Raw genomic sequence first — 25,515 nt, forward strand, 5'->3', positions numbered from 1 at the left:
CTCAACCAAGCTATCCTCGATAGACAAAGAGGCTTTTGAGTACCAACCTTATGTTTAATACCAAGTAGATGTCATATTGAAAGTAGTGAACATATGCAGTCATAACTTGACTGCTTCATGCACACAGACTGATAACCCTACAAGCTCATAATTTTCGATTCTTTAACGAACCCATACATTTCTGTGTGCCTATTTCCTAACACATTTTGGTTATTAGAGGCTTTTCGGTATTAGTAATCCTTTTTCCAATGACCGTTTGGCCACTACTACATACCTCTTCAGGGATCACCTTAATTGTGCTTTTAAGTGTTTTAAGTGTTTCTTGTACGGAAAAAGAAATGAAACAACCTTTATTAGAATTTCAAAATGGAAAGTAACTCTTGTCTTTTAGAGACAACAGCTTCATAGAAGCTAAGTCTACTTTTTACAGAGACAAATTTCCACTGCACTGGCTTTCTGGAGACTTGTCTCTTGGGGAGATCTGTGGACAGGCTTCTTACCACTATTTCATGTCTAATATGCCATAGTTACCATGCTGTGTTAATCAGCCTCTGTTCCTGGTAAAGAGTTTGACTCTCTCTCACCTCTTTGTTGAGGTTGTTCGGCATTCTCTTAAAGGGTCTGGAGACATGAAACATTAGTCATGGTAGACAACGGTTAATTGCTTGGTAGAGATTAGTCGTTTCATTTGAGTGGCACTTTCCCAACTATGATTCATCTTGGAATTAGGCATCAGTGGTTTGTAGTCTAATGGACAAAATCTTTATAAACTGAAAAGGTGGAACCTCTTTAACGCAGACGTGGACTTATTCATCGAATATCGGTTTGCAAATCCTACAGCATTACTTCTGCTGGTGGCAGTGGATTCAAGAATTTGGATAAAATAATAACCTGGTATTTGTAAAGCGCAAACTAATCACCCGTAAGGGTCTTAAGGTGCTGGGGGCCGTCGGGGAGATTAAATGAGCTATTACCCAGAGCCACATGATGCTGAGCTGATCTGCCTCTGGCACTGGGGATCGAACCATGAGCCCCGCTGCGCCACACTGGATCCACAAAGAATATCTTCACATGGGTGTAAATCCTATTCTTACCTATTATCTGTTATAGTTGCAACTACAATGTGTAGAATTGTTCTATCACTAAAGGCAAATCCTGTTGGAAATAGGTAGTTGGCCTTTGCCTGACTGGAGATTGAATTAATGAAAGGGAGTTGATAAAATTAATCTGACATGGCACTTCTAGATTAGAATGGCACTAATCATAGAAAAGGTTGAACTCAATGGATGTTAAGGAAGGAAGAATGGGATATTACATTAAATGCGTTTTGCTTATTACGTTATATAACAATATATAATAATAAAGAAATATTTATTTTTAATGTGGTAACACGTGTTTCTTTGATATTGTGATATCTGGTATGTCTAACATGAATGCATAATTAAAAATGTAGATTTTAATTAAAAAAATAAGGCATAATTGTATTTCAGGTGGGCTGTGTAGTTCTGAAATCTGTCTATAGTTAATGAACTTTAAAATTACCTCTTTCAAACTGCAACTCAAGCCATACTCCCACAATAGTGAGGTGCAAATTATAAAACCAAGACTCTTAAAACTAGCAAAAGAGAATGCCTTCTTTTCCCTTACACCTCGTTTGGCTAGTTTAACAGTTCCAAAAATCGAAACTTGTTAATATATTCTCTGTGCCGTCTCGTTCTATTGAAGGCAAATCAGGTATCTACCTGTTGGACTTGGCCCTTTTTGCGGGGTTATCCCTAAACTTTTTGCCTCCCTCCTATATTTTTTCTGACCTGTTGGCTATTTTACGACTCTTGGCACTTTGCCACTGCTGATCAGTGCTAAAGTGCATATGCTCTCCCTATTGTAAATTGATGTATGGATTAGTGACTCCATGATTGGCTGATTTGGTTTACTTGTCAGACCCTAGTACAGTGCACTGCGTATGCCCAGGGCGTGTAAACCCAAATGCTCCTAGTGGGCTTGCAGCACTGGCTGTACCATCCACAGAAGCGGCCTTGTAAAATGTGTCTAGGGTCTGCCATTGCAGAGCCTGCGTGCAGTCTGGTACTGTCATGCTGACTGGGCAAGTGCACCCACTTTCAAGCCTGCCTCTGCTAGGTTGTGTATTCCTTGTCTGGAGTTTGAGTGACAGGGCTGGGGGATTCCAGGAGACAGAATGAGTTAGCCCAGTGGTGAATAGAGAGATCTGCATCTAGATGGGAGGGAGGAGTTGCACTTGGGACCTAAATAGGACTGTGCCCGCCCCCCACAGTGCTGGCTCCACCCCCTGTGGTGCGTCTGATGTTTCTGCCCTGCACACTGAAAGAAGAGAAGGAAAGAAGAGAAGGAAGACTGTCAACAAAGTGCTCCAGGGCTGTACTTGCCTTCCACAATGCTGGCTCCAACTCCTGTGGGGCGTCTGATGTTCCTGCCCTGCACTGTGAAAGGAAAGGATAAGTCTGGTAAACAAAGTGCTTCAGAACTGGTTTGGACTGGGCACAGGCCCCTCTTCCCTCAGAGAAAAAATGATTTTGGGGTATAAATATTGGGACCCTGATCCCAAGAAATTAGATCACTTTTGGACTACAAGAAGAAACCTTTGCTGAGGAGAGGAACCTGAAGAAACTGAGGAGAGACTAACCCTAAGCTGAAGTGCTGCTTGGGGGATTGGCCTGCAGTGGTTGCCTGACTGCCAAAGAAGGGGAAAAGAACTTTGTGTACTTTACTTTCAATTTGTGAAGGATCTCCAAGGGCTTGGAAGAGAGCTTGCCCCTGACCGAAGTCTCAGGACCAGTAGCCTTCACCAGCCTTTGTGGATTGCTGCTGGAAATGCTGTTTCAGTGGCTACAGAGACAGAGAGCTGTAACCGACTCTCACGACCCGCCCGGTGTCCTGTAGGCACCGCATCAAGCAACGTCTGCTTCGAACATTGCAAGCTCTGAGCTCACAGACTCCGTCCTGACGCTGTCACCAAGCCGTTGCCTGCACTGCGACGTGCAACTCCTCGCTACACCGACTCATTCTGGTCTGACCGACGCGGTCACTGCTGCTGACTTCGAGTCCTATGAACGCACCGGAGTTGGGCACCGCCTCGCACGCTTTGCGACGCACCACCCGACTCGCACCGCTGTCTGGACTGATCGACACCAGCTCCCGAACTCGGGCTCTGTCGCCGCACCGTAAGCTGCAAGCACCGCATCGAAGCACCGTCTCGCCCTGCAACACACGCCTTGGATCCACCGACTCTGTCAACGGGCCGCTTCCTGCACTGCATCGAGGGACAACTCTTCAAGCAACGCTTCCTTTCTGCACCGCGACGAACACCGGAACCGGCTCGCACATCCGTGCCGGCCGCCTCAAGTAAAAGGTACTGTGACTGAGTCTGCCGACATTTGAGTGGGCCCGTACCAACGCGGTCCGCTGGATTTGCTAGACTGTGTTATTTCAACAACGCTGTAGCCAGACCGAGCTACCGACTCGCACAGAACCTCAAATTAAGCCTTCTAGCCAGAACTCTTGAAATCTAATAGTACTGTGGATTCTTTTTCGTCGTTTATTGGTCTTGTGGTAACTCTATATACAATATACTTATTTTTTATATAAAACCTTGTGTATTGTCCATTTGCAGTGTTGTCACTGGGTTACTGTATGTGGTCACAAATGCTTAACTTACAACGCCTCTGAGATAAAGCCTTGCTGCTCGTGCCAAGCTACCAAGGGGGAGAGCAGCGGTTATTTTAGGAGTGTAATCCCCCTATCCTGACTAGAGGAGAGGGTCCCTATTTGTCACAAGTACCTACCTGTGCCAACTAGAGACCCCCAATTCTAACACTACCTATGTGTAATTCAAGCATCGAGAAGCTTTTCCATTCACCATGCACCAGCATCGGATTGGTAACGCGGGCCCTCGGGCAATGCCTGAGGGGCCGGTGTCTAGGTCCAGCTGTGGGCTGCTTTTTTGGGCAGCCGGGGGGCGATTTGGGTGGTTTATGCATAGTTTTATGCCGCCAGCGGCCCAGTGGGTGCTTGAGTGGCTTTTCGGGAGGCAGATGGGCATCCATTACCTCCCATTTAAGAATGGGCAGAGGTGTCACTCCCTTTCTCTCGCTAGGTCGGCCCATTCATGTATGCATACTGAGCAGGGGCAGGGGGTCTGAGCAAAAGTGGCCTCACTTGTATTAAGGTGTGTTTCACCAGTGTAAACAAATCCATGCATGTTTTAATACCGCCCCCTCCCCCTTTTTAAATAAAATTTCACAGAAGCAGTGTTTTGAGGAAAAGCAATTTGCAAATTTGGGCCACTTTTTTTAAGCTTACCCGGGCCGATTTTTTATCCCAATCCAACTCTGCCATGCACCTTAAACAAAAAAAGCTTCTATATAGGTCAGGTGTGTACCAGAGGTCCCCTCAGAAATGGGCTCCATTCAAATATGTTCAAAGAATGAGACCTAGGGGCTTTGTTTTGTTCACATACATGTTTGCATACATATTTGCACGCTTACATCCGTATTCATAGAATCATGATAGGTCGAGTTTCACTTTCACAGAGTACCTTGGCAAATAAGGGATGTGTCTGTGAGTATGCTGAATTTGTAAAGGAAGGAAATGAGCCAGGATTAACAATAAATTCATTTTTATTTCACTCTTCAAGTACTGAAAATAACATAGTATGCGTCACACAATTGAATTGGACTACATTTATTAACATCTCAAAATGAAAGGCTGAGTAGGCCCTGCTGGTATTAGAATTTGTAATATTTAAGTCACAGCGCATGTCAACAGTTAGTGGTTAAATTGGCTACCTTGATGGTCTTTAAAAATCCCAGGGAATTCTTGGAGGGCACCCATGCAACAGTAGGTGAACACTCACATATTTGACAGCTCTCTTAACTTCAGAAACAAGATTAGGTGCAGCACCTAATCTTGTTTCAGAAGTTAAGAGAGCTGTCAAATATGTGAGTGTTCACCTACTGTTGCATGGGTGCCCTCCAAGAATTCCCTGGGATTTTTAAAGACCACCAAGGCAGCCAATTTAACCACTGTTAATAGACCAGGCAGGAATGGAGAAGAATCTTACTTTTCTTGGGGGTGCAGGAAAATGAGCTTCTTCATGGAAAACGTACTTTTCCCTAACAAATAAAAAGAATGGATACGCTTTTTCACATGACGTGCAGAATTTTGCTAAAAATGGAAATACTGTTCACCTTATATTTTGCTGGTCTGAGAACTCCTGAAAACCCATGACTGTTTTACATTTCCACTGGCTCGCTTGGGATTCTTCGTCAATCGTGTGAAATGTGGAAATGTACTACTAAGGTAGGAGTACAACTAGGCCCTATTCTCTTTAGTCCATGTATTGGTGATGGATGCTACCTAGTTCCATTCTGTCACAGGAATGGCATTTAGAGCCAAGTAGAAAGTTTCTAGAGAGAATGATGACGGGTAAAGCTAGCTAAGGAACACAAAGTGGGGGGGGGGGGGGGGGCACAGTCAATTTTCCAGGGCTCCCGGATGCTCCAACCAAGCCTTCCTAGGAAGAGTCAGGTGCCAGGTTGCAGGACAGCACTGATGTATGATCAATATTAAAATGAACCTTCACTGTTTGACTTCCGGCCACCTGTGAATGATGCCGGTTAAGATGCCCATTAGGCCTCACGTTGGTTCCCACTCCTGGGTGAATGAGTTCATGGCTGCAGGAGAATCCCAGGCACTCAGTTGGTGGACACAATTTCTAATTGGAGCATTTCAAAGGATTGCTGTAGTTTTCGTAGACGAGAAGGGGTTTGCAAGCAAGAACGCTATTGGGTGTTTGGAGAAAAACAGTAAATCTAGGCGAGGGAGGCCATTTGAACTTTGAACTGAATTAACGCCAGGCCTCATCCATCACTACTTATTTTCCTTAACGGTGACCGGGGGGACTGACAAGAGGAACTCAATTGACTTTTTGCTTCATTGATTGGAGACCTTTCCACCTCGCGGCGCGCGGCTGCTTGCTTGCTTGAGAAGCTGCATTGCACGTAAGAGGGCGTCAAACGGCACGCGCGTTGTATACACCATGTTCCTCCCATACGAACCTCCAGTGTGCGATCTCTGTGCGCACAATTTCGAATCGAGAAACCACTCTGTTTATGTCCGAGGACCCCGGTGACTTGGCGCGTGGAATGCTGCCCTTTCATTCTGCTGCTGAGTCGATCAGCTAGGTCAGTGGACAGTGGAATAATGCAAAGTTAACCGGCCCGGGAAGTCCTGGGTTCGAATCCCGTTGGGTCCGCTCAACCTTTCATCCTTTTGAGCTGGACAAAATGAGTGCCATCGATTTGGATACTAATTGGCATTCTAATTTTCAATGGTTAAAGAATAAACGACTGGAAGAGTGTGCTACGGGTGTGGTAATCATTAATATTCCATTATTGTTTGGGTTCTATTTTGCTCTGACAAAAACAGACAGCATTTGAGCGTCTCGCGATAGATAAAAGCAATTTGGATGCAATGTATACGCTGGTTTAGAACAGGGTTCACCACAGTCGGCCCTGAAGGGCTCGATCCATGCCATATTTTTTATCATATCTCCATTTAGAGAAATGTAGTTATTTTACAAATCTGGCATGGATCCGGCTCTCCGGGGTCGACTTTGGAGAATCTTGGTTTTGAAGCTAATATGCATTACAAGAAATCCACAGATTACAGGACATAAAGTAGTGTTAACTCAGTTGCAACAGGACATTATAATGTGATGTGGAGGAGGGGTTGAATTTAGTGGTTGATACAATTCTACGTATTTGCGCCATTTCCACCACAAGCACACGGGCTTGTATAAAACGTTCAGAAATACAGATAAACTAAAAAGCGGACGCTTTTACCAGGCCCCTTAGAATCGGCAGCGAGCCAGCCAGCCCTTGTTTGTAGGAAGTAGTTCTACTCCATTAACACCCAGTGGCTTCACGCTTTTACACACGTTCGAGAGATTTATGTTAAAAATCACCGATTGCGACGTTGCAGTTATTTTTTGCTAGTAAAGTGCTGTAGCAGCAGCGGTATGGGGTCAGTTAATAGTTTGATCTGTGAGTGATGACCTCCTGCTGGCCACTTTCAGTCTACGCTTCGGCAAATGAAAAATTATGATACTCTTCGGTGTATTTCACAACAGCCATAAGGAAGAAAATAATATGTAATTTCTGCAGCCGGGGTGCCAATCCTGGCTGACAGGGATAGGATCGTTTCTCCGAGCGAAGGCCACGCAGCTCCTTTGCCTGTAGCCGTGTAAGTCCCTAAGTAGCCAATGCTCCTCCCAGCAGGACAGTTAATCATGCACAATTTGCGGCTAGCCACTTTCTTATTCCCTCACAGAGAAATGAGCTGTTTTTCCTTTTCTTTGTCGTGGAAGCCCCAGTCTTAGACATCTATGTACTTTTGAGTTTTTTTCACTGTTTTGAGTAAATAAAATAATTCTTTTGTAAAAACCCTTTCACGTTTATTCCTACATGAGTTTGCAAATCTGCTCCAAAACCTCCAAATTGGAATATTCAGTCAATAGTCCCATACAATTAGTACAAATAGAAAGAACTACTTTCCTCTTTACGTGTTTGTTAACAGGGAACTGGACATTTTGGAGTCCATACACAAAGGTGTGTAAGAGTACGTAAAAGAGTACTCCTGTAGTAATACTTTCCATACTCGTAAATGCTTTTGTGAATCACCCCCTTTGTGCTTCAAAATGCACCTTTCAGGGCATGGCGGCAGTGCAAGATGGTCGATGCAACTCCGTAGTGCCCCAAGCCTGGCACCCTACATCCTTCAACAACCCTCCTCCATAGCTGACTGTAACCGAAGCCTCTTGTGTGCCGAGTAGGCGTTGTCTCGACTACAGCACACAAGAGGCTGGAAATTGCCCTGGGGGCAATATAGCCGATACGTTGATACTGCTGCGTGGATTAATCTGCGCTACAAAATGGCAGCCTCCCTGGAGACCTCCGGGCCTAGATGCCACAGTCAGTGGATATCTCTTGCTGTGTGATCCTCCAGTGCGGTTATGATCCCCTAATGTGGCCCTACCATCTGCCAAAAGCTTGAGGATGGAGGGAGTCATGGAAGACATTGGGGATGGTCTCTGTGGCTTCGCCTGGACCCAGTCGTGCCGGCAGTGGGCCTTCCTTCCTGTGGGGCAGGGGTGGCTTCCTTGACCGGCGACCCACATGGTACTTGGGCTGCGACGCAGGGCCTCCCTAAAGTGAAAGCGTTGTACCAGACTGAAGGAGGGTTTTCTGCTTGATGCCCCAACATGACTCAGCCAGGGTTCCGGAGTGGGGAGGTTGCCTGCTATGGGCCACCATGGTCATGCATCTTGTGGTCCAGGTCCCACTATGTGGTCACACCTTCACAGTGGTTGCCCGGGCACAGGGGGTGAAGAGTGCTGTCCTGGTCCAAGGACAGGCTTGAGAAATACTTCTTTCCTTGGCTGCTGAGCACGAAGGCCCGCGGGAGAGCAAGAGTGAAGTTGCTTGTGTGACTAAATAGCTTGATTGAAAGAGGTGTGTCGCCTCCTCTCAATTATTCTCTCCGGCCCTCTACTCTGACGCCTGCCAATCCCTAGATTTCTCATGCTGCTCCACAATAGGAGACCTGGTGGGTCTAGAAGTAGGTACAATCTCCCACGACTTCTCTGCAATGGCGGAAGATAAGACTCTAGCAAAGCAGGGTAAGTTGGACAAGTTCACCAAACCCCTTCCACAGAATGAGGATCATCAGATCCAACATTGTGGCTGGTCCGCAGACCCCTGGTGTACCCAAAAGGTTGTGGATGGGCCAGTAATGACGTTATTTTGCAATCTATCCATTACTCCAGGAAGGGCATCAAGATAAACATTTGGAGAAGTAGGGGCCAACGTGGCACTGCTTTTGCAGGACATCAGCAGTACAATTGGTAACGAAACACATACCCTCTCTTGAAGACACCGTGGCCTTGCTTCAGTAAGCAATTCAACAACTGCAAAGTACTGGGGACGAGATGGAGGCCAGGATTGAGGATGCCTAGGGCCTTTCCGCCACAATAACCTTCACTTTTTGGGATTCCTGAGGGGGCTGAGCCCCCACATCTGGAGAGGTTTTCGGAGTCCTGGGGCAGGGACTTCCAACCCAATGATCAAATCTCTCTCGGTTTCTTAATTGAATGTACACACCGTGCCATTTCTCAGCATTCACTGCAGGGGGACCCTTCTTGCGCCATCATTGCCCGCTTTCTGAATTACTGATATCAAGACCACTTCCTGCGGACTGTGAGACATGGTTCAGATAAAATCTCCTCTCTCCCCAACTACACAAGACTTGTCCAAACCCAAAGGAAGTCCTTTGAACAAATGAAACAAAAGCTGAGGGCCATGAACTTTATGCTTTTATACCCGGCCAAGATGAGTGTTGTATTAAGGTAAAGCTCTTTTCTTCAATCACCCAACCAGGCCTTTGCATGGGTGGAAGAGCGTTCCTTCCTTGTGAGCACTGAAGGATTTTGGCCCAATGCTGCTGGGTGTAGGGAGAAAGCGGAGTGCTAATCAGTGGAAGGGAGGTGCAGGCAGCGGGCCTCCATATCACGGGAGCCTGGTCCCAGCTCAGAGCATTGTGGGACACTCTATGCCATGGACTTATCAGATATAGATGATATTAGAGACAGGTCCCCATTAGTCAGCGTAATGGGTGCTTCTGTGGCTAGATGATGTTTTTCTCCCAGAAACTGCTCCAGCACATTGTTAAATTTCATGGGGTATTTTATAGAAGTTTGGGCGGCAGATATTTTAGAATGGGAAGTGTAAAGTGGGTGTAGATGGGGGGCAAGAATGTTTTTTTTATTTTTTTACATCTGTTTGGTTGTTTAGTTCTATGTGCTCACAGGGCATACTGTTTGTTGAGCTTACAACATCTGCACACTGCACCTACCCCACTTCGAATACCCTTTATAATGCACACTCAAGTGAAAGTGTTGACGTGGAACGTCAACGGGCTCCTAGACAGAATTAAAAGAGGGGCTTCACTTATGTACATGAAGAGACCGGCCCCAGAGATCCTTTTCCTCCAAGAAACACATTTGTTGAGCAGCAAATGCTCCTTCATCGGGGGATACGTTATACTCAGGTGTTCCATTCTTGCTTCACCAAGGGTTCGGGGGTGGAAAATCTCATACACAATTTCTACGTGCCAGTTTTCACTTCTTTCCACCTCGACCGCCACAGCCACTAGATAGAAGCATATCTGTGCCACATACATTGATTGGTAGCACATCAGGTGGTGTCAAAATAGCTGCTCAGGGTCCAGATGGGTACGCTGATTCTTGGAGGTGACTTCAATGTGGTGCTCAACAAACCCCCGGACACAACTTCGATGTCCCCGACCATCGGAACAAAAGCACTATGCAAATGGTCTACCTCATTGGGTTTAGAAGATGTGTGTGGCATATGTGGCACCCTAGGAAAGGGGCTTCACACACTGCTCATCCTCACACAATTTCTGCTCCAGACTCAATTATTTCTTAAAACTCTCATGTTCCCTGGCAGGGATCAAAGGCATTTGTATCCTTCAGAGGGGCATCTTGACCACACACCAGTGGAGATGCTTTTGGGTGGGTGGTTAGCCTCAGGGGAGAGCAACAGGTGTGTGGCAGATAAAGAAGCAACTGAGGACTACTTTAAACTTACGGCCTGACTTAGATCTTGGCGGATCAGTTCCTGCCATCGCTTTTTTGGCCCACCGCCTTGGCGGTCCGCCAACTCGATTTAGATGTTGGCTGGTCACTGGAGGGAAGACCGCCATGGTCCCACTGACTCTTCCAGGATCTTTCTCCCATGTTGATGATGTCAGAGGCAGAAGCTGCTTTAGGATGGAGTTCGGCCAAGGTTCCAGCCGTCCAGTCCTGATTACGATGTGCCTTTCAGTCGAGGTAACTGTGGTAGGGAAACCTCAAAGCTCGCGTTGGCAGAATCAAAGAGAAAAAGGTGAAAACTCACCTTTTCTTAGGGTTACACCACCAATTTATCTTAAACGCCATTGTCCAAGTCATTCCTTTGCTGCTGCTACTCGACCATGACGCTCATCCACCCCATTGTCACCAGGATCTAAGGAAGGTGAGTGTGGTTGTACATTCAATAGGAGAGGTTTTAATTGCATACTGTTGGGATGAAAAAGATCCCCTCCATGGTGATGGCTGTGCATCCCTTCCGTTAGTGCCTCAGCTTCATCAATAGCTGGATCCCTGGCAGTGATTTTCCATTCTGGGAAAAGATGGAACATGATTGTGCACAATGACCTAGGTCTGTCTCACGATAATGTGCCCAAAGGGGCTCACTAATTGGATTTTAGTAACATGAGCGCAGTGGTGGCTGCAGCATACCCATTTTAAGTTCAATAGAATCAGTAATGTGAACAGCCCTTTTACCTGTGTCACTAGAGCTAGGTTTACAGTCCCACTCATGTAAAGTTCTGTGGCTGTATAATTAACACACACTTGGCCTGCATGGACGGCAGTCAGCATGTGATCCTTTTTAATTTTTTAGTAAAAAAAATGTATCAACAGTTTTTCATTACCGCTTACATCATAAATGCAGTATATTCACATTTCAAGGAGTTCCAAGAACATTGGCATACTTAAATAAACATCTGCCTATTCCTTCTATGTTGGTGAGTTCACTGCTTAGAACAATGTCTGTTCTGTGTATGTGTAGTGGCGGGGCAGAGCCATCTTGTGATGTAATAGTGATGTAGTCCAGGGGTGTCTGCACCTATCGCCCTCTATCTCCAGTCTCGAGGAGTCTTTGGTGATGTTAGCTTTTTTTTTGTTTTGTTTGTGGGTTGAGGCAGGTTTGCGTGTATTCTGATGGCGTTTGCTTCGAGTTTGGTATCCCCGGGTCCGTCTGATCTAGTCGCTGGAGGTAAGGGGTTCCTCAGTATCGCCAGCCGCTCTGTGTGTAAGTAGGTATGTTCCATTGGCTCAGGTTCCCTTTTAGCAAAGAACTGTTCTTTGGTAAAGATCGCCGCATGTGGCTATATTCATCCAAGTGAGAAGTTGGCCACATTGCACCTCTCGTGTAACCTCTAGGGCAGGGTGGCAGATTGCTGGGAGCAATGGGGAGTAAAGCATTCCTATATTCAGGTGTTTTGCAATTTTCTGCCATGCAGTCACTGTGCACTTCACAGTGGAGGAGTACACTTCACGCGTCTGTTTTTGTTGTTGCTATAAATCTGGATGGTGGGGTTGGTTGCATATACTATTGTTCTATTGCCAAGTGTGGCATGAAAGGGGGTGGGCCGAACCAATAGGTCGTTTAATGCGCCTGTGCACTTAAATAATATAGTTCAAAGTCAGGGACTTCAAGCCCCCTTGTGTAAAAGGCAGTGTCAGCGTTTCCCACTTCAGTCTGGGTTGCCGTCCACCCCATACGAGGCGCATCATCTGGGTTTTAAGAGTTTTAAAAAAGGAGGGCCACGTGAGAGAGGGATATTAATGAATAAGTACAATAACTTGGGTAGGATCACCATCTTCATTAGGGAGATTCTTCCCGCCATGGATAAGGGTAGCGCTATCCATATCTCCATGGATTCCGTGATGTGTTCTATTTCCCTTCCGTAATTGGTGCGCAAGAGTTCCAGACCATCTCTGGTTATTGTTATTCCGAGATATCTAACTTCATGGGGGCATCGTTATATGGGATAGTCCAAGGGATAAAGCCGTATGGCATCGGTAAGCGGAAACATTTGAGATTTCGCCCAGTTTATTTTGATACCTGATAGCTCACCAAACGCTATAAACTCCCGCAAAATCAGATTAAGGCTGGTCTGTGGTTCTCGCACTTATAGCATGATGTCGTCTGCATATAGCAAAATGAATACATGTTGAGTGGGGTATTCCAGGGCCCACTCGCAATGTAGCTGCCTGAGTCAGGCTGCCAGGGGCTCAACCGCCAAGGCAAACAACAGCGGTGACAGAGGGCACCCCTGTCGGGTGCCCTTCGTGATCTCAATACAGGGTGTGCTGGCGTTGTTTATTACAACCCTTGCATGTGGCCGCATATATAACAGCCGTATCCCGGCCAGGAAGCATTCGGCATCCCCATTCGCCTCAGTATGCCAAACAGGTAGTCCCATTCCACCGAGTCGAACGCCTTGGTGGCATCGAGGAACACCGCAGCCGCCTCTAGGTCAGGGTCCATATCCTGCATTGCCGTGAATAGAGTGTGCAAGTTATGAGAGGTAGCGCATCCTGGCAAAAACCCGCTTGGTCAGGCAGCAATAGCGCCTTCATGAGGAGACTCAGTAGATTTGCAATTATTTTAGCCAGTATTTGAACATCACAGTTGATCATAGAAAGAGGTCTGTGTGAATTGCATTTATCCGCTAGCTTGACATGTTTAAGTATAGAGATTATGGTGGCCTCTCTCATGGATACCGGCAACTCCCCCAATTACAGGGCTTCATCATGTACGTGTTTATGTATTGGTGCTAGGTGCTCTATGTATGTTTTGTAGAAATCAGCAGGCAGGCCGTCAGGCCCAGGAGCCTTGCACGGTCGGAGCTGCATTATGGCAGTTCTAATTTCATCTAGTTCGTACTCAGCGGACAGGAAATCTCTCTGCGAGTCTCCAAGCCACCCAGAGCAACTGGCTCTAGGTATTGCTGTAGGGATATCAGTTGTTGTCTCGCCGACGTGTATAGTACGGCATAAAAAGTTAAAAATGTTTAGAGAATATCTGATGTGTTTTTTACGATTCCTCCTTCCGGGGTTTGTACCTCTAACACGTAACTCGAAAATCTGGGCTTCCGAATGGTCTCGGCTAGTACTCTCCCTGGCAGCCCTCCCTCCCCATAGCGACGAGCTTTAAAATATTTCCCTCTAAATCGGCATTCCCTGTCCGCTTCCTCCCGGTATTCAGTTATCTAAACCCTAAGCTCGGTGTATTTTTTCAGGGATGGTGATCTGTCCTCTTCAATTCGCTTGAGTTTGTTCTCTAATCTAGTGCGTGACTGTCGCAAGTCTCTAAGTACCCCTCCCTTTGCAATGCTCAGCCCTCGGGCCGTACATTGAAAAGCCTCCCACACGGTGTTCAACTGACCTCAGATTTCGCTGAAAGATTTCTTGTGTCTCCTGCTCCATTTCATCTCGGAACACCATGTCTAAGAGCAAGGTGGGATTCATGCGCTAGTTTATATATGGAGTGTGTGTGATTGGTGGTGATATACTCATAAGTACAGGGAAGTGGTTGGAGTTGTTGCGTGCTAAGTGTTCCACCCCCGTCAGCCATGTACTAAGTCCCCTAGTGACAACCCAGTAATCCAAACGCGACCAGATTTCATGCGCGGTTGAGTGGCAAATGCCTTCCCTTCTCCCCGGATGCATACATCTCCAGGCATCTAGCAGACCCCAGTCTGTAATGATGTTCCCCATTTGACGTTATGAGTGGGTGTAGGGGTATTGTTGCAGGTTATTTCTATCTAGCGTCGGGTTCAAAGTAATATTTAAATCTCTGCCCCACAGCACGTGTGTATAACCAATATCTACAATCTTCCCCCATAGTGAGCAAAGAACATGGTGTCATCGATGTTAGGACCATAGCAACTAACCAGTGTCACCAAGTGTGATGCAAGCGCTCCCTACATCAGGCTAAACCGTCCCTGCGGATCGATTGGTCTCCTGCGGGTACATATGGGGTATTTTTGTGAACTAGTATGGCAGTGCCTCGTGAGTAGTTGGAGTAGGATATAAAGCAGCTGCATCCCGCCCATTTAGCCGTGAATCTCTGTGGTTTCTTGGGATCTAGATGGGTTTCCTAGATCATCACAATTTTAATTGAATGTCTATCTAGGTAGGCTGTTATATGCCTATGCTTTCTTGGGTCTCCTAGCCCCTGAATATTCCAGGTCAATAAGCGTACCTGAGGGTTTGCGCCAGGGTTATACATCTGATATGGTTGGTTTGTCTCGTATCTTCTGTCTATACGGAGGGCGCTATTTCCTGTCGAGTGCGCAGCAGGCAGGTCTGTAAGTATCATGTAATATGTCAGTAAAAATGCCTTGTACGCCGTTCTGGAATTCTGTAACAGTTGTGTGTTGTACTGCGAGGTATTCAAACAAAGCCCTTGCCCGCCTCATCCCCCCCTTCGACATTGACATCCCAAACCTGTTGTGAAAGAACATTCCCACCCATCCCACCCAAAATAATTTACGTAAACACGCTTTCATTAACGTCTGTAACTTAAACTCAGGGTTCACCCTTTGGGGTAGCGTCAGAGGGCACGTCCACCCGCTGTCCCTCCTCTGTAGCATGGAATTCAGAGGGGGCGGGGTGCCTGGGATTCAGTGTAGTATGCTCACTCATTGTCAATAGTGATTCTGTTTAATCTTACAATTTGCAATAGTTCACTCTATGCTTATGTAGATCACGTTAAGTCTTTAACCAGTTCGGTAAACACCATGTCTTCATTCCTCATCTCCGGTTTTGGTTGCTCGCAGCACTTTTCTCGCCAGACACAGTCAGGCATTGTCCGCGATCTGAGACAATATTTTAGTTTCTGGGTCATCAGTTTCAAGGTTCGATCTTGTTTTTTTCCGTTTCCGCAGGTAGTCCTCCACCTGCTGCAGATTGGTGTAGAAGTACTGCTTTCCCTGATGGGTGATCCGTAGGCGTGCAGGATACAACACAGCATAATCTATCTGTGTCTGCATGAGCTTCCGCTTCACTAGCGCAAACTTCTTTCTGGCCTCCTGGACAGCAATGTTAATATCCGGATACAGAGCCACTGTATGGCCGTCATAGGTTAGAGGTGATTTTGCTCTCGCCAGCCTCAGAGCCGCATTTCGATCTCTGTAGTTAAGAAGTTTGGCAATGATAGGTCTGGCTGGGACCCGGGGAGGGGGGGTGGGAGGGGTCTGGGTCCCAGAGATTGGTGTGCCCTCTCAACCACCAGTAGGCTCGAGAAGGCCTCCGGGCCAAAGAATCCACGTAGCATCTTTCCACATATGCCTCCATTTTGCCAGTGTTGGCACTCTCTGGTATTCCCAAAACACGGAGGTTATTGTGTCAAGAGCGCGCTTCAAAGTCTTCATTCTTAGCTGCTATGAGCTTTAGTAGCTTGTCCATTTGTGCCATCTGCTTCCCAGAAGAGGTCGCTGTGTCCTCCATATCTGAGTTCTGTGCTCTGCCTCCTCTATTCACGCGTCATGTTTTTCAAGTTTTTGAGCCATGAGTCTGTTGCACATAGTGTCCATTTTGGCTTCTCTGGAGACCAATCTATGCTTCATGGTAACAAGCAGGGCTTTTAAGTTGTCTTCCACGGGTTGGATGTCTTCGGTGTGTTGTCGTGCAGGTCGTTGTTTGGGATCGCACTGGTGTGTGTGTGTGCATTCTGCCGGCTTCAAAGGACAGTTTCTGCTGCTTTGAGTCCGTTTTGCCCATCGCGTGTAGTCGCAGCTTATCCGCTCCCTCCTGTAGGAGCCTCTATGGGCTTAGAGGTCTGTGAATTTGTCGTAGGCCATGTGGTATCTAGGGGGACCCAGATTAGTTGAATGCTTCTATCATGTTGGGTCACCCTGCAAGTATGAAGGGACGTCTCTGGGGTTGCAGTGCAAAGAGCTGCAGTGCCAGTAGGGTATATTCAGCTAGCTCCGTTATGTCCCCTTCAGTGCTAAAGGGTCTCTATTCATGGACGCAGTTACATAAGGGCGAAGATGTTGCATCAGGGCTGGGGACCGTGAGTTATTTGCGAAGTCTGCCTAGGCATGCAATCAGCGGCAGTGCTAGCAATCTGTCCTTTCTGGAAAATGAGGGTGGCGCTGATGTTTAGGTATCTGCCTGTATGTCCTCAGCAGGCCTCAGTAGGATAGTGAGTCCCAGTTAGGCCTCATCCGTTACCCCCTGGTGTGCGTTTCCTCCCAGTGCAGGGGAGAGTGCCCTGCAGTCCTCTGGTGTGGGCATTTAGCCCCAGTGTTAGCGTTATTTCCTTTCAAGTACTATGCAGTTTAAAGCAGTTTTTTTCACAATTCTGCTGTGCAACATTACGTGCGTGTTCCCGCCAGGCAGTTTAGGCCACCGCAATCCATTGAGCCTCCCCGCGTCTTCGTTTAGACCTCAGCTGGGCCTTCTCCTCCGCAATAGCAGTTTCTGGTCCTTCACCGAAGGGGTGCTTCTTTCTCGCTGCCCACTGCACCTCTGGTGTCCTATGTCTCACTCTATTGCTCCGCAGTGCAGCTGATCCTCAGCGTCTCTATCATGCATACCTGCAAGGTGGTCATATCAGACCTTCTCCATGTCGCGGGGGCCGCGCTCGAAGTTATCGTGGCTGCCTACTCTCAAAGGAGGGTGCAAGCATTCTCCGCTCCTCCGGTCGCAGCCTCCACCAGCACTTAAAGCGATGGGTATCGCAGCCAGACGTACAGTCTTCTCGGGCCCCCCGGCGAGGGAGAGGTATGCTCCACACCGTCTCAGCAGCATGCTCCGGGACCTCCTCTGATGAAGCACGCCCAAGGTCGCACAGCTGCATCTTCACAGCGGCAGAGCGGGGCTTGCCGTTTCTCATCGTTCAGCGGGATACCTTGGTCCCAGACGCACTCCAATGCGATATTTTAGGTGTCTAACCTAATTATCTTAAATCAGAAGCAGGATAATTACGATTGATTTTACCCGGGCTGCTAGAGCCTCACACGGGTGCGGCCATCTTGGTTATGCACCCTCCAGTGCCCCTAGCATGTGATACTTGCGTGTGCATGCTGGATTGCACATGTATGCCTTTGAATGGTACATAACATGGAGTGCTGTGGATTCCATTTATTTTTTAAACCTAGGGCATGGAGACATGAGGACTGCATCCCCAGATCATTGTGAGGACGTTGAGTGAACTGATAAAGTTGGTACTACCAGGAAATCGTGACAGAGAGGAAGGCTTAGTCCTTTGAATTTTTATGGGACATATTTCAGTGGAGGCTGACAGCTAGGTATGATCCCGAGTTTCTCCCTTGGCCTGTGTTGTGGGTCACTCCAAATTTGTGCCATTCTTACTGTGGCAGACTGTGCCTTTGACAAAGGATAGGTCAGAGGACAGAGCTCTTCAAAGGAGATGACACCCTCAACACAAATTTCAAAGGCCTAACACTAAACCACATCTGTGTCTGGATTTGGAATATAAAGGTGGATGAAGGCAACCCATACTTTATTGAACAGCTCCATATTATCAGGCAGGGAAGATCACCAAGAATTCTTGCTGCTTGAACCAGAATTGGGGACACAGGTCTTCCAGTATCCCATTTGGGTGAGAGGCCATCACCCAGGGGCCAAAAAACACTTGTCATGTGCATTGTGAGGAGGAGAAAAAAGTCTGGAGGCAGCAGGGCCCAGCGGAGATCTTGGTGAGCAAACTGTGAGGCATCAAGTCCAGTTGGGCCTGATGTTGCGAGAGAGCAGTCTACTCACTTATGAAAGTTGTCAACCCCTGTCACCACTGGCACAAAGTTGCATGCTGTCTCCCAGTGTTACGCATCTCATTAGGACCATCGCCCGTATTGTGACTCCTGTGTGCCAGCAAGAGCGCTCTAAGAATGTTGGGGCCATTGCCACTCCGACTGTCAGGCCATTGCCTATGCAACTCAGACTGTGTTTTGTCGCCCATGGCTGTGAGCCCCCCCCATAAGGACGACGGGGCCACTGAGACTGTTGGGATCCTCGCCTCCAGAATCATACCGACTGCTATCCATATCTGTGGCCCCTTGCAGAGGGGAACAAGTCAGGAACCGCCCACAGCTGTTTCAATGATTTACTGGCAAGAACCACCCAGAAACAGGAGCAGCTGCACCCAGAAGCCATCGGTGTCTTTGGCAGCCTCAGTGAGTCAACTGCAGGAATAGCACAGTGCTAGCTGCTTATTGTTGAGTTTTGGTGAAAGAAGCACCCGTCTCCTAGACTCTTGTGAAGGCAGTGATTTGGGTATGCAGGAAGCATTGCAGCAGGCCCGTGTAAAACTTGCTCGAGCTTGATGATTTACCACCCAGAGAGCTAAAAACGTTGAAGGCCAAAGCCAGACTTTGATGAACATTTCTTGTGCGGGTCTCATTCTAAAATCTGCGAGGGATGCAGAGTAAAGTTTGGACGAGGACAGTATGGGTGGTGGGAGTGGGGGAAACAGGGGAGACAAGAGGATCAAGCCCTTGTGCATGCCCTGACAAGCACAAGTATGCTGCTATTCTTGAGAGTCATGCAAATCATTTAGTGTGCTGTTTGATATATATAATAAATACTACTTTTTACACTAAAGGTCCGTAGTGGACTGGACAATGATCTTATTGGGGGTTACTGTGGGTATTACGAGTTCTGAACCTTCGTATACCTTTGATCTACCTCCCCCTGCAGAGCCTTTGTATGCTTTCCCCATGCTATCATTGAGAGTAAAAAGAGCTCAATGGGTTGTACTTGACCCAGTTACTTGGGATCCATAGTAAGTTGTGCCCCAGGACATCAGCAGTCGAAAGCCACAACCCCCACAGTTGAGCCTAGTAGCTCATGTTTGCCCCATTGTTCTCTGAAAGGGGTTCTGACACATACCTAACCACGCTGTTGATGTAAGGCACGAAAGTTAAGCTGACGACTAGAGTGCAAGGGAGATTTTACAGAGGGTGATGGTGAAGTATGGAAACCTTAAAGTTTTAGTAAGCCCAGTATTAAGATGTCCAATTTCTACTTCTGTGAATGTGTTGTGGGCAGGAGAGGTTTATTGGTGGGTTGAGCATACAAACGTTATCTCGCATTCAGTTTTTGAAGACTTTTTAGGCAGATGCATAGAGTGAGGATGTCTTATGTCATAGATGTTCTAAGCATACTTGCCTTGACACACTCAAGGATCAGGCTTAGGGGCTCAAGATAGGAGTTAAAAAGAACAGGTTCTAAGAATGAGACACAAGGCACACCCACAAAACACTGTAGTTGAAATTCAGATGTAATTACCTATCCTCACCACTTAGCAACTGTTGGTGAAGGGGGAGATCCAAGTCAGACCTGGCCTCTAAACCCATGTGGTGCTCCGGGGTATGAATTTACCTGCAATGATCAGCTATGAAAAAACTGCCGATCAGTCTTGAAGAAAAACAGCAGTTGGGAGGGTCTGATAGATCACCATTTATTTTCTACCTTTCTGATCAATCTTTTTCTGAAGCAAATTGATTCAGAGAACCATGGCTGATGATCTTAGTCATGTTTTTTCTGCTGAGGGGATGCCAATTTGTAGACTACAGATAGGTTGAGGATGTTATCATTTATAAACAAGGGATTGATGTTAGCTTATCTATTTGATTTACTTTGGGAGTAAGAGTGTCTTGAAGCATGTCGAAAGAAAGGCAGATGAATACTGATGGAAACAAGCATTGCAAATGCAAATGGTGTCTCATTTATTGGTGTCGGAGTTATTGGTATTATAAATGGCAATTTTTTTTTTACATAGCCATGTGGCAGGGTACAGTAACATATGTGGCCAAAAGAGGTCCCATGGGACCTCTTTTGCCCACATATGGTACTACAACATGGCTAGGTAAACATCGGAATTTATAATGCTAATAACTCAACTCCAATAAATGTGAGACCTATTCCATAGAGTTTGGCGCGTCTTGCCGAAGTCTATTTTTTCAATATTGTAAACTTTTTGTAAGCAGTGTAGCATGCTGCCTGTGCTGCTCTGCTGACTAAAAGAGGAGCCAATTGAAAAGATGGACGGAAAATGGGTGGAGCTTCAAGTCCATACCTGAACACCGCATGTCTCAAAGAGACAACGCAAGCGCTGCCTAGGCGAGACCTAAAAAACAGAAGAATGTCTTATATCTTATTATACACAGGCATATCAGTGTCGGAGCAAGAGAAGGATGACACTCTTCTTGATAATGTCCTTTTTATCTTGAAGGACGAGCCATAGTTATCTTTTGTTTGTACATTTTTAAAACCATGGTTGCCCATGGTTTAGCATTGTTTTAAACTGTTTTGCTGTTACTCCAGGTTTTGGATGTTTCTCTCAAGACTAGGAGTATGTGTGCTCTGTGTTTGGTATAGTTGTGCTTAGGTGTGTCTGTGTGTATGTGTCACTGTCCCTATGTATGTACATGTCTGTGTTTTATGCATATGTATTGAGATGTACATGTGGCTCTGTGTGCAGGTGCATATACCATTGTCCATGCTGGTCTTCTATCACTAAAATAGGTCTCCTTCACAGAGCATGATAATTTGTTTTGTCCCCTGTTTGTTTTTACGTTTTTTCAGTGTTTTTTACTTGGTTTCTTGCTTTTGCTGACAGTTTTTTCAATTTTTAATCATTAAATTCATCACGTTTTAATGTTTCAGTTTGCAACTTTGATTCTTTTTTGTGCTTTCCTATTTTATTGTACTTGTAGCTTTGTTTTTTTGTTCTCTGTAGGTCCTCTCTCTTCACTCACCCTATTTTTTTTGCCTCCGTTTCAGGGCCTGAATCACATGGCACCCCGGGAGTAGCACGAATCCAAAATCTCGCAAGAACCTGGCACCAAATCCACATATTAAAGAAACAGGTACATATTCGTAGTGAACTGGGGGAATGGAATTATGGAGGGAACTGGGAGGGATTAAAACAAGAAAGATAAACAAGAAATGTACAAACTTTCACCATTTATTCAAGGAAATTAAGATTAACACGTTTTTAAAACACAAACTATTTCCTAACTATGTGCAAGGCAAGATTACCTCACTGGTTATTTAGTGTGTTTATAATTGATGAATCTACTTGCAAATCCCATCACGTGCCAGTGTTTCTGAGTGGATGCAGCCTGCCCTCCACCATTTCCTTCTCAATGTCGCATCCAAAGGCCTCCTGGAGCACAAGCAATTACAAATGTGTACGTGGGACAAACTAAAGTTTCCCCACCTCACCATCACCCAATTTCTGGTCCAAGACATCAAGCAGAGAATAGCTGATGGGGAAACCGCAGGTTTCACTCTCCCCTGAACACCCGTTCATAGGTGAATGTACAGACGGGTGAATAATAGGACATCAGTGTCATGAAAGGTGCGGGTGGGTACAGTGGGTCTTCAGGGGGCTTCAGGCCGGAAAACACTGCAGGTGGGCCGGTGACTGGGGAGGCTTTGGGTGGGTTAGATGGGTTACCTGGGCTGGCCAAAACTCCCTTTGCTGGTAGACAGTAGTGAGCTCAGAATGGATGTTGAGGACGGATGCACGCAGTTACTCATCCATGTGCCCCGAGTGGCGACCTTTTTTGTGGTTTTTTTTATGTTTGAAAGCTTTATTGAAAATAAATAATCAATACAACAAGGTGACATCAGCATAATAAGGGAAGAGGAGGAGATATGAGGAGATAATCATAAGAAAGCTAATGCCACAAGTAAGGAACAAAGCATTTTACGTTTTTGTTGAGGGCGGGAAGGGGGGGGGGAAGGGGGGGGAGTAAGAAAAAACCATTAAATAAGGCAAAAAATGCAAAATTGCAATAATGATAAACAATAAGCACAAAACAGTACAGTAAAAGCACCAAGAACTGCAAATACTCGGTCTAAAGGCAGTAAATAAGTTAAGCATAAAGCTAATAAACAGCATAAGTGAAACATTGAGGAATGTATCGGTAAGCAGGAGTACAAATATTCAAGGGGGTTTAAAATTGGCAGATGAGAATGTAGAGGGTTTCTTCTTGGCAGCTTGATCCAAATGGAGAGTGAGAGGTAACCAGTATAAATCAACGTTACAAGAGGGTTTACATGAGGTGGCAAAGGCAACGTCGAGCCTATGTGAGTGACAAAGTAAGTTCCACCAACAGATTATGGATAGTTTGTTCAGGGACTTCCAATTAGAAGAAATGTGTTGGAGGGCAAGGGCAAGCATGAGATCGAGGAGACCTCGTGAGTGCGAAGGGAGATCAAGGGAGTCAGACAGACTTCCTAGAAATACGAAAGAGGCTGAGAAAGGGACAGAGAAATGAAAGACATGAGAGATACGAGTCCACACCTGCAACCAGAAAAGGTGAACGGAAGGACAGAGAAAGAAAAGATGAAAGGAATCTGCATTGGTAGCATTGCAGGTCCAGCAATTAGCAGTAGAAGAGGATAGAAAACGAGACAGGGAGAGTGGAGAAAAGTAGAGTCTATGATAGAAGAAAAAGAGCGATTGAGTCAGAGAGGCATTGCGGGAAGTCTTCAGAGATTTAGCCCAGATTTTATCCCAAAGACAAATTGGCCACGTGGAATTGAGATCTCTTTCCCAAGAGAGTTCCAATTTGGATTTGGGGCGAGCAGGATCAGGAGCAGAGAAATATCTATAGATAAGAGAAGCTTTAGGAACCTTGGATAGAAGCGTAAGTAGAGAGGAGGACGACGAGGGAGGGATGGCTGAGTCCAGAGAATAGTATCGGTCAAGAACCGTTTCCATTAGAAGGAAGTATTTCTTTGCAAAGGAGGCAGGGCAATGGAAGAAGGATTGAAATTGAGGAAAGGAGCGAGGAGATAAACCATCGAATAGATGATGGACCCAGATTATACCCTTCGACCTCCAAGTAGACCAGGCAATAGGTCTGTTGCGTATGAGAATGAGGGAATTATACCATAAGGGCAATAACAAAAAGGATTCACGAGAAATAGGGGCAGTTGAAATCAATGGTCGTAAAAGGGAGGAAGTGTGTCTAAATAAAGGGGGGATAAGGCACGGAGCTTTAGCAGTAAAGTGGAAAGCTTCCTGGAACGAATATGGGAGTAAGAGGTCGCGTTCAACAGATAGCCAAAGAGGTGAAAAAAGGGAAATGTCTTGTGACAACCAGCGAGAAGCTTGACGAAGAGAAAAGGATTTATGGTAGAGACGGAAATCCGGAAAATTGATGCCACCATTAAGTTTGGGTTTACGAAGGGAGGAGAGTGATAATCGTGCTTTTTTCTGTTTCCAGAGGAACTTGGACAAGATGGAGTCAATACGACGAAAATACAGAGCCGGAATACGGACCGGGAGCATGGAGAGTAGATAAATTAAAATAGGGGCAACCATCATTTTAATGGAGTCAAGACGTCCCCACCACGAGAGGAAAAGGAGATTCCAAGAGGAAAGTAGGGCGTCTATCCTAGAAATAACTGCATTCATATTAAGCCGAACCGAAGACGAAATGGAATTGGAAAAGAGAACACCAAGATATTTTATGTGTTTACTATTCCAAGCAAAACCAGTGGAAGAAAAGAAATGTGGGAGGCAGAATTTATTTAAGGGAAGAATCTCCGTCTTATCCGAATTTATTTTATATCCAGAGACCAAAGAGAAGGACTCAAATTCGGCTAGTAAGGAGGGAACGGAGGTAGTAGGGTCAGAAATAAATAAAAGGATGTCATCAGCATATGCAGATAGTTTAAGTTGGTGGGGCCCATACGGAAATCCAGAGATAGAAGGGTTATTACGAATGGAGGTCAAAAAGGGTTCAAGAGCTAGGATGAACAAAAGGGGGGAAAGAGGACAACCTTGGCGGACACCGCGTTGAAGTATAAAAGGGGAAGTAAGTTGACCATTGACTAAAACAGATGCTTTGGGCATAGAATAGATTAAGGAGACATAGGAAATAAATTTCGGGCCAAAACCATGCCACTTCAACGAAGCAATCAAGAAAGACCAATCAACTCGGTCGAAAGCCTTTTCGGCATCAACTGAGATGGCCGCCAAAGGAATAGATAGGGAGGAAGCTTTACTAAGGACATTGAGGAAAAGTCTGGAATTGTCCGAAGTGAGACGACCTTTAACAAAGCCACATTGCTCTTTCCCTATGAGGTGTGGCAGAAGGGGATCAAGACGGAGAGCGAGAAGTTTAGCAAACAGTTTATAGTCTACATTGACTAAAGAAATTGGTCGGTAGTTTTTGCAAAATTTGGGATCACAACCATCCTTAGGGATGAGGCAAATAGTAGCGTCCTGGAAGGAACCTTGAGCCAGGCCGGTGGAACAAAAGGAGTGAAAGAGAAGGAGAAGATGAGGTAAAAGAATGTCGGAAAAATGGAGATAAAATTCAACCGGGAAACCATCGGGGCCGGGAGTCTTACCTTTGGTGAGAGACAGCAACGCAGTGGATAATTCAGAGAGGCTAAGGTCAGAATCAAGAGCAGAAAAGTCAAGCTGGGAAGTATCAGGAGTAGGTAAACGTTCAAAATAGGACTGAAGAAGATCCGGAGTAGGAGGATGCTCAGGCGTATACAAAGACTTGTAAAAAGAGTGAAATTGCTCCAAGATGTCTTTATCAGTATGTAAAAGAGTGTTAGAAGGCGAATAAATAGAGTCAATAAGAGTACGTTCTTTTCGTGATTTAAGATAGTTAGCAAGGAGTTTACCTGATTTGTTACGTCCACCATAGTAACGAGCACTACTTCGGAGAAGATAGGAAGAGGCTGAATCTGTAGTGAGTTTGTTAAAGGCAATTTTAGAACGAAGAAGTTCAGGAGACATCTGATGTGAAGAAGAGGTGTAAAATTGGTGTTCCAGTGACTTT

The 25,515-nt window shown here is 46.0% G+C and overlaps 1 protein-coding gene across 2 annotated transcripts in view; it reads left to right on the forward strand.

The window, feature by feature from the left end:
• The window catches only part of TENM3 (teneurin transmembrane protein 3), a 1,441,545-nt gene that overhangs the window by 131,411 nt on the left and 1,284,619 nt on the right, over positions 1-25,515 (forward strand). For both annotated transcript variants that reach the window (XM_078677989.1, XM_078677990.1), the window contains exon 2: positions 21,482-21,567. The gene's annotated coding sequence lies outside the window, so the exon portion shown is untranslated. The remainder of the gene's footprint in view (positions 1-21,481; positions 21,568-25,515) is intronic.

The sequence above is a fragment of the Lissotriton helveticus genome, chromosome 2_2, assembly GCF_964261635.1.
Source record: "Lissotriton helveticus chromosome 2_2, aLisHel1.1, whole genome shotgun sequence".
Classification (NCBI taxonomy): domain Eukaryota; kingdom Metazoa; phylum Chordata; class Amphibia; order Caudata; family Salamandridae; genus Lissotriton; species Lissotriton helveticus.